We start from the raw sequence: 7,948 nt of genomic DNA, 5'->3' as shown, positions 1-7,948 counted from the left end.
CTAATGAGGCAGTGCCGGAGCCCGAGCGATGATCTGAGCGCTTGGCCGGGCTCCACGAGCCCTTTGGTGCGGTGATGTTCAGGCTGCGTTATCTAAAGCTGGCTCAGAACAGGATTTTAGTGGCGGCTCACGTGGAAGCAGTGTGTTTGGACAGGCATTCCGGGCTGGAAATGCCCGGGCCCAGACGTTTGGATAAAACATTCCCGAGTTGACTGTGGTTACCAGCGCCTGCTGGGGACAGCTCCTAACGCTCCCCACAGCGCAGGTGGATTCGGAGCTTTCCGGATATATCAATACACATTTCTGCGCCCTTTATTTTGAATAATCCCACCCAAGATTTCCTCCTGCTTTTTCAGAAAATAAAAAGCAGATATAACCAAACATTCCTGAATCTTAACAGAAGAGCAGGCCAGGCTTTGCCTCAGGCTCTGATGGGCCAAAGGGTTGTGAGGCCATGAGGAAGATTAGGAAATACTGGTCCATTTTCTCACTCAAGGAAAACCCCCCTTATTTCAGGGGCTGCCCCTCCCTGCAGCCCAGCCCTCCCCACTGGCCCGGCTGCCCTTGCCCCAGTTGTGGCTGGCATTCAGCAGCTCTGGTGCGGTGCTTTGGTGTCTTGCCAAATTCGCGTCCTTCCTGCCTGTCCCGGGGGCTGATGGCCCCGGGATGGAGCCAAGAGCCGGAGCGAGGCAGACACAGAGCAAACACGGACCCGGGCAGCAGGATCTGCGCTGGGCACGGGGGAGAGGCTCAAAACCCAGACACCCACAGCTCTGCAGGGACCCGGGGCCCTGCACTGAGAGCCAGAGGGATGGGGACACTGCAGGGATGGAGTCAGTACAGGGATGGGGACACTGCAGGGAAGGGGACACTGAAGGGTTGGGGACACTGCAGGGATGGGGACACTGCAGGGATGGGGACACTGCAGGGATGGGGACACTGAAGGGTTGGGGACACTGCAGGGATGGGGACACTGCAGGGATGGGGTCTGTTCAGGGGTGGGGGCACTGCCTTGGCAGCAGCTCTGTCTCCTCCCTGCCCTCCCCAGTCCAGCCGTGCCTGGGCAGTGGCAGCAGGACCTGCAGCAGGTGCCTGCGGTGTTTCTCGGGCTCTCGGGGTGAATTTGATGTGTGGCTGCTGCTGCAGTTCCTGTCCTGCCCCTGCCGGCAGGAGGAACCCTCTCCCCTCGCTGTCCCGTCAGTGTCACACACCTCCCGGGGCCGTTTGCAATCACGGTGAATAATTAACCACGGAGCCCCAGGAAGCTGCAGGCGCTTCCCTGCCTGGCCCCACACTCGGGCCGTGCCCGTGGGGGCAGCTGAGCCCCAGCCCCGCTGCCCCGGGGGCTCCACATACCCCTAAAACTCGGTCCCACAGCAGAAACCACTTAAGCAAATCTTCCTGCGAGTTTAGAGTGAGACCCACGGGATCCGCCAGTGCTGGGCTTTGGTTCCATCCCTCCTGATATTCCTGGAAGACCGGGCGGGCACCGCTCAGCCCAGTACGAGCTGGGAACATCACCAAAGTGAGAGCCCTCTCCTGCCCCCTGCCAGCTCCCGGGGCAGAGGAGAAGGAAACCCCACCTGCAGCACACACGTGGAAACAGGAACGTGCTGCAAACCCCGCGGGAGAGGAGTGCGAAGGCGCCGGGGATCTGCCGCCGCAGGAAGTGCGGGATGCTGGAAAAGGCACTCACCCGAGGAGGCTCCAGGTGCGCTGGGGGCAGCAGCGCTGCCGAGCTGCCCGGAGGTGAGCGGGGATGTGCCGGGCTCTCCCTGGCCCTCGCTCCAGCCCCGGAGCCGGGCGGCTCCTGCCGGGATCGCGGGACCGCAGCCGGCCCGGCGGAGCGGCCCCGGGGCGGGCGCGGCTCGGCGCCCACATAGGACAGGGAACTGTGGATGGATAATCCTTCGCCTTGCTATTTTTTTCCTCTCATGTGATCTTGTTTTTGGACGGCTATTTTGGGGCTGGACTCCAGCCCAGGTGAAAGACAAGGATTGGATCCAGCCTCCCCCTTTCCCGGAGGCCGCTCCAGGAGCTCTGCGCGCCCGCCTGAGGGACAAACCCTGCCACCAGCCCTCTCCCTGTCCTGTCCTTTCTGTCCCTTCCAGCCCTGGGGACAGAAGGGATGTCCCTAAAGGGATGGAGCACTGATGGGAGCGGCGGTGAGTGCCCCGTGCCCGTCACTCTCCATCCCAGGGCTGGCACCGGCTCGGCTGCAGGATCCGAGTACCCCGGCACCATTTATTCCCCTCTTCGTGCCCGTTTCCCCCAGAGCAGCCTGGCAGGAAGCTGGCGGGAGATAAATAATTAAAAATATGCTCGGAGCGTGCAGCAGCCTTGGAATGAACCGCGGCGAGCCCCGGCCCCGGGCACTGCCATCAACCCTCTGATGCGGGACAGGAGAGGGACAGGGACAGGAGAGGGACAGACAGGAACATGGGGACAGACAGGGATAGACAGGGACAGGGACACGGAGACGGGACAGGACAGGGACAGGGGGATGGGACAGGACAGGGACAGGGGGACGGGAGAGGGAGAGGGAGAGGGAGAGGGAAAGGGAAAGGGAAAGGGAAAGGGAAAGGGAAAGACACTGACTACAAATTGCCAGGGGCAGGTGAAGGACGGGACCCACCTCAGTCAGAGGTGGGTGTGATTTGGGTTACAGAGAAATGGGTCATTCAATGGGTGCTACAGATGAGAAAAAATCAGGTCCAAAATTAGATATCACTTATTTGTTCAGCACATTTCCGAGTCTTTATTTTTTTTTAAAAAATATTCTATATATTAAGTATATGACATATATTGAATGTAGACTAAATATGTAAAGCTATTAAATCGTATTATTTGTATTAAAGACTTATTTAATTGTTTTCTTATTCCTGCTTCCCATTAACCAGTTTTATGTGAAATAAGGAATTGATCTCGGACATTACTAAGTGCTCTCCTTTCAGGGGCACTCTCACCCGGCCAAAGCTTTCCTCTCACAGTCTCTCCACATTTGGGTTTTTATTATAACAAGCTGAATTTTGGTAACTAGAACTACGAAGCCAATTTTCCTTTCAGCAATCATTGAAGACGGAAGTGGGGAGGAAAGTCACTTTATAAAGGTAAGGGAGGTTTTAATGAAGGAAATGGTGACTAAAATGACGGAGCTGGGGAAATCCTGCAGGAGAGGGAGGCGCAGGGAGGCTCCGGGGCCGCCAGAGGGCAGCGCGGAGCCGCAGCAGGCGCAGCTGGGCACAGCTGGATGGGGCGGGCACAGCTGGGGCAAAGCGGGGGCGATGGCCCTGCCAGGGGCACAGCTGGAGCGGGGCACAGCTGGATGGGGCGGGCACAGCTGGAGCCGGGCACAGCTGGAGCCGGGCACAGCTGGAGCGGGGCACAGCTGGATGGGGCGGGCACAGCTGGAGCGGGGCACATCTGGAGCGGGGCACAGCTGGAGCCGGGCACAGCTGGATGGGGCGGGCACAGCTGGGGCAAAGCGGGGGCGATGGCCCTGCCAGGGGCACAGCTGGAGCGGGGCACAGCTGGAGCCGGGCACAGCTGGATGGGCCGGGCACAGCTGGATGGGCCGGGCACAGCTGGATGGGGCGGGCACAGCTGGAGCGGGGCACAGCTGGTCTGGCTGCTGCACATCTGGCAGCCACGGGCTCTCTGAGGCCGGTGCAGGTGAGGGTGCAGCAGCCACAGCTGGAACACATCTGGGTGGCAGCAGAGCCGGTGGCAGGCGGTACAGCTGTCCTTGTGCACCGCTGCTGTCACACCCAGGGAGCAGCTGGTGGCCCAGGGGGCTCCCAAAAGCCGCTGTAGCTGCCCCAGCTGTGGGTTCTGTTCCTGCAGGAGCAGGGGTGGGCTCGGGGCTCTGCCCCTGAGCCTCACTGAGATCCTCCTGCCCTCCCTGGTCTCTGCCAGGACCCGGCACTCACCCAGGCAGACCCAGGACAGTGACTCTGTTTGTCCTGAACGTGGCTCTCGGTCCTGGCTCCTTCACCAGGATCCCTTTGGTGTTTCCCAGTCCCTGTTTCCCAGGAGGGAGCAGCCCCAGCTGAGGAATGACTCCCAGCTTTGTATTTTAACAAATGACCTGAGACACTGAACCGATGGTGTTTACTTGGCTGGGCATGAGCTCAGAGTCCAGAGCTGCCTCCCAAAGGGCTCTCCTGGATACCCTGAGCAGGCCTCCCTGTAATTACATTCCAGGGAAAACAGACATCTCCTGATTCATTTAATATGTGCCACGTTGCATTTAGATATGTAACAGAAGCCCCATTACCTTAAAAGTCCTGCTGTTATCAACTACTGGCTTAATTACAGTTTTATCTAAAAATAGATCAAGTTAACTTGACAGAATCCATTTGTCCTTCTCCCCTGGCTCCCAGAGATGTTTCCTCCCCACAGTTCCTGCTCCATCATGACCAGCATCAATCCACTGCCACAGCCTTTCCCCAGGAGCTGCTGAGATCCCATGGGCATTTTGCTATTCCCTCACCACGGTCTTCCAAAATTACCAAGCACAGAATCACAGACTTGTGGAATGGTTTGGATTGGAAGAAACCTTAAAGCCCAACTTGTTCCAGCCCCTGCCATGGGTAGGGACAACTCCCACTGTCCCAGCTTGCTCCAAGCCCTGTCCAGCCTGACCTTGGGCTCTGCCAGGGATCCAGGGGCAGCCACAGCTGCTCTGGGCACTTGTGCCACTTACATATAAATACAAATATATACAAATACATATGCATATATAAATATCTAAACACAGAGAGCCCAGGAGGCTCCTCAGGCTCAGGTTATCCAGCTCTGGCTGCTTTTAACCTTTCTGACCTTGGGACCTGCTGCCACCCAGGGGATTCCTGCAGGCAGGATGTGGTGCATCACCCACCGCTCCTTTGTGGTTGTTCCCAGCTCCCACCCAAGGTGAGGCCCGGAGCCAGCATCTGCTCATCAGCCTCACTTTCCTCTTTCCTCTGATTGTTGTGTGGTTTCCACAGCTTTGCAGCTGCCCCACTTCCCTGGAAGCCAGGCCAAGGCAGCTTTCTTCCCCACTGGGGAAGGAAAAGGCTCCGAGCAGTGTCTGTCATCAGCAGTGGTGGCTCTGAGGAAAGGTGGCAAAATCCTGTCTGTGAACATCCCCTCAGAGCTGTCCCAGCTGCTCCCTGGGCTCTGCTGGGCACTCTCTGGCTTTTCTTTTATTTCCCATGTGCTTGACAACCAACACAGACTTTTCTCTCCTCATTTGGGCACGAGCAGGACGAGGCCGTGCTCCGGCACTGCCGGTGGGACTGCAGGTGCTGCTGCTGCAGGGCTGGACATGGCTGGAGCAGGGATGGATGGACTTGGAGGATCCCAGCTCTCCCTGGGTGCTGCTGCTGGATCTTTCTTTGCCTCGCTGCCTCAGAAGGGGTTTTCTCCCCGCTGGGTGAGGGAGGGAGGGGAGGACAGCCCCGGGACCCCAGCATGGTGGCTCACTCAAGAATGTCAGCTCCGCTGGATTTTCTGACCTGAACCCATGAGGAAAACAGAACTGGGCCTCCTGTGTCTGAGAGCTGCTCCAGGAGATACCTCACCACCCAAAATCTCCAAGAATTCCTGGTTTTGTCTTTGTCAGCCCAGCAAACAGTGTCAGGCCAGGGCTGGGCACACAAAGCAAGGTCGGTTAGAAGCCGTTCTCCTGGAACAGAGGCACTTGGAGCCAGCACAAAGGAATCTCTGTCTCTCCCCTGCACTGGCATCCTGGCAATTAACCCGGCAAATCGCAGCTTGGCCTTGTCCTGGGCGCTGAGTGCGGGGCTGGGCAGGGCAGGGGATGGCCGGGGTCCGGCTGTGTGGGGACAGGGAGCGGCCACAGCCCCACTGGCAAGGGCCAAATGAACGAGAAACTCGCCTGCTTCCAGAAAAAAAGTGAGGAAATCATTTGGGTTTCTACACTCAACTGGGTTTAGGAGATGCATGTCCAAAACCCAGAAAAATTAAGAGTCACCTGATGAGAGCATTGTGGAAGAGCCTGAGCTGGAAGGGACCCATGAGGATTGTTGTGTGCAGCTCCTGGCCCTGCACAGGACATTCCCAAAAATCACACCATGGATCCAGCGTGGCCATCCTGACAGAAACACCGAGCTGCTCCCATCCCCATGGAACAGCCACCGTGCTGGGAGCACCAGGCAGAAACCCAGCCCTGCCCTGCCAGGCTCTGCTGGAAACATCAGAGCTCAGCACAGCAGCCTGGGCAGGGCTGGTGGGGCAGATAAGCCCAGCAGCACGGGCTGTGGCAGCCTCCAGTGTGTCACAGCACTGGCACCACCGTTAGAAACACTGCAATCAGCTGCCCAGGCTGGGCTGATGGATGGGCAATTACTCCTGAGTAATTAAGAAATATTCTGCATTGGGTTTGCCACCGCTCTTCCCACTGAAAAAGTGAGAGATGAAGCCAATTTAAAAGTAGTTTTAAAAATTTTAGGGTTGTTATTTTCACCTTTTTTTTGTTTCACTTTTAGCTATGTGAAGTCCCTGGCAAACCTCCCTGCAGCTGATAAAGGCACAAAGGAGTGAGGGAATTGAAGGTACAAAAAGGAGGGTGGTGAGGAAGAGTGCAAGTCATGCTTAAAGGGTATTGTAGAAACTACAGGGCACCCAAGTCCAGCCCACTAGGAAACAAATATTTAATTGTACAGTAAATAACATATTTTTATGGTTCCAAACCAAATCTCAGAAGCCACATGAATATAAACAGGCGTGAGATGGGCTCAGCCCTTGGCTGAGGGATGGGGACAGCAAAGGGACGAGGGCAGGAGGGGAATGAACAGGGCCAGACCTGTTAACTGGGAATTGTGACTGCTGTTGGGGGACAGCTTTGTAGGGAAGGGGACCACTGCTCTCTGCAGAGGAGACTGCTGTGAGGGGATGGGCATTTCGGTGCTGACCCTGGCAAGCTGGCACTCAGCTGGGCACAGGCAGAGTGGGCAGTGGTGCCCGTGGGATCCCCCAGGGCTGCTCTGGTGCCTGGAGCACCTCGGGACCCCCTGGAACTGCTGCAGTGTCCAGCACAGGGACAGTTCCTGGCACAGGGGGACAGTGTCCAGCCCAGGACAGTGTCCAGCTCAGGGGGGCAGTGTCCAGCACAGGACAGTGTCCAGCCCAGGACAGTGTCCAGCACAGGGGGACAGTGTCCAGCCCAGGACAGTGTCCAGCCCAGGGGCAGTTCCTGGCATAGGGGGACAGTGTCCAGCCCAGGGCAGTGTCCAGCTCAGGGCAGTGTCCAGCACAGGGACAGTTCCTGGCACAGGGGGACAGTGTCCAGCCCAGGACAGTATCCAGATCAGGACAGTGTCCAGCTCAGGGCAGTGTCCAGCACAGGGGGACAGTGTCCAGCACAGGACAGTGTCCAGCACAGGGCAGTGTCCAGCACAGGACAGTGTCCAGCTCAGGGCAGTGTCCAGCACAGGGGGACAGTGTCCAGCCCAGGACAGTGTCCAGCCCAGGACAGTGTCCAGCACAGGGCAGTGTCCAGCTCAGGATGGGACAAAAATTCCTTGAATTCAAAGCTACAGCCGCACTGCCCATTGGGCTGCTGGACACATGGACAGACTGGCACAGGGACACACGGACAGACTGACACAGGGACAGACTGGCACAGCTCCCTGCTGGGCAGCTCCTTCTTATAATCATTAACTTCAAAAACGCAAATCCATTTTCTGGTTTTTCCTCCCTTTTCTCGGAAGTCAGCCGGGCTGCAGCCTCTCTGTTCTGCCCTCCCAGCTCCTCCAGCCCGGCTGGCTCAGCCCTCCGGGGATTTCCCCACCGCACCCAGCCCCTGGGGACCCTCTCGGTCACCTCTGGTTCTGTCACCGCTCCCTGTGCTCCTCCGACAGCCCAGAGAGTCCTGAACGGTGTGCAGAGCCAAGGACAGGCAGAGGCCACACGGGGACAGGGAAAGGTGACACTGGGGGATGCA

At 57.8% G+C, this 7,948-nt stretch overlaps 1 protein-coding gene across 5 annotated transcripts in view; it reads right to left on the bottom strand.

The window, feature by feature from the left end:
- Window positions 1–1,842, bottom strand: part of FGF1 (fibroblast growth factor 1) — a 21,414-nt gene extending 19,572 nt beyond the window's left edge. The window contains exon 1 of one of the 5 annotated variants that reach the window (XM_033517700.1): window positions 1,697–1,842. The gene's annotated coding sequence lies outside the window, so the exon portion shown is untranslated. Of the gene's footprint in view, window positions 1–1,583; window positions 1,604–1,696 lie in introns of those variants that run through there. The other 4 variants (XM_015641721.2, XM_015641720.2, XM_015641718.3 and 1 more) reach the window with 4 other exon arrangements.
- Window positions 1,843–7,948: the final 6,106 nt, after the last annotated feature.

The sequence above is a fragment of the Parus major genome, chromosome 13 (assembly GCF_001522545.3).
Source record: "Parus major isolate Abel chromosome 13, Parus_major1.1, whole genome shotgun sequence".
NCBI lineage: Eukaryota > Metazoa > Chordata > Aves > Passeriformes > Paridae > Parus > Parus major.
Note: the sequence above shows the minus strand (reverse complement) of the source record. Positions and strands in the feature narration are given on the sequence as shown.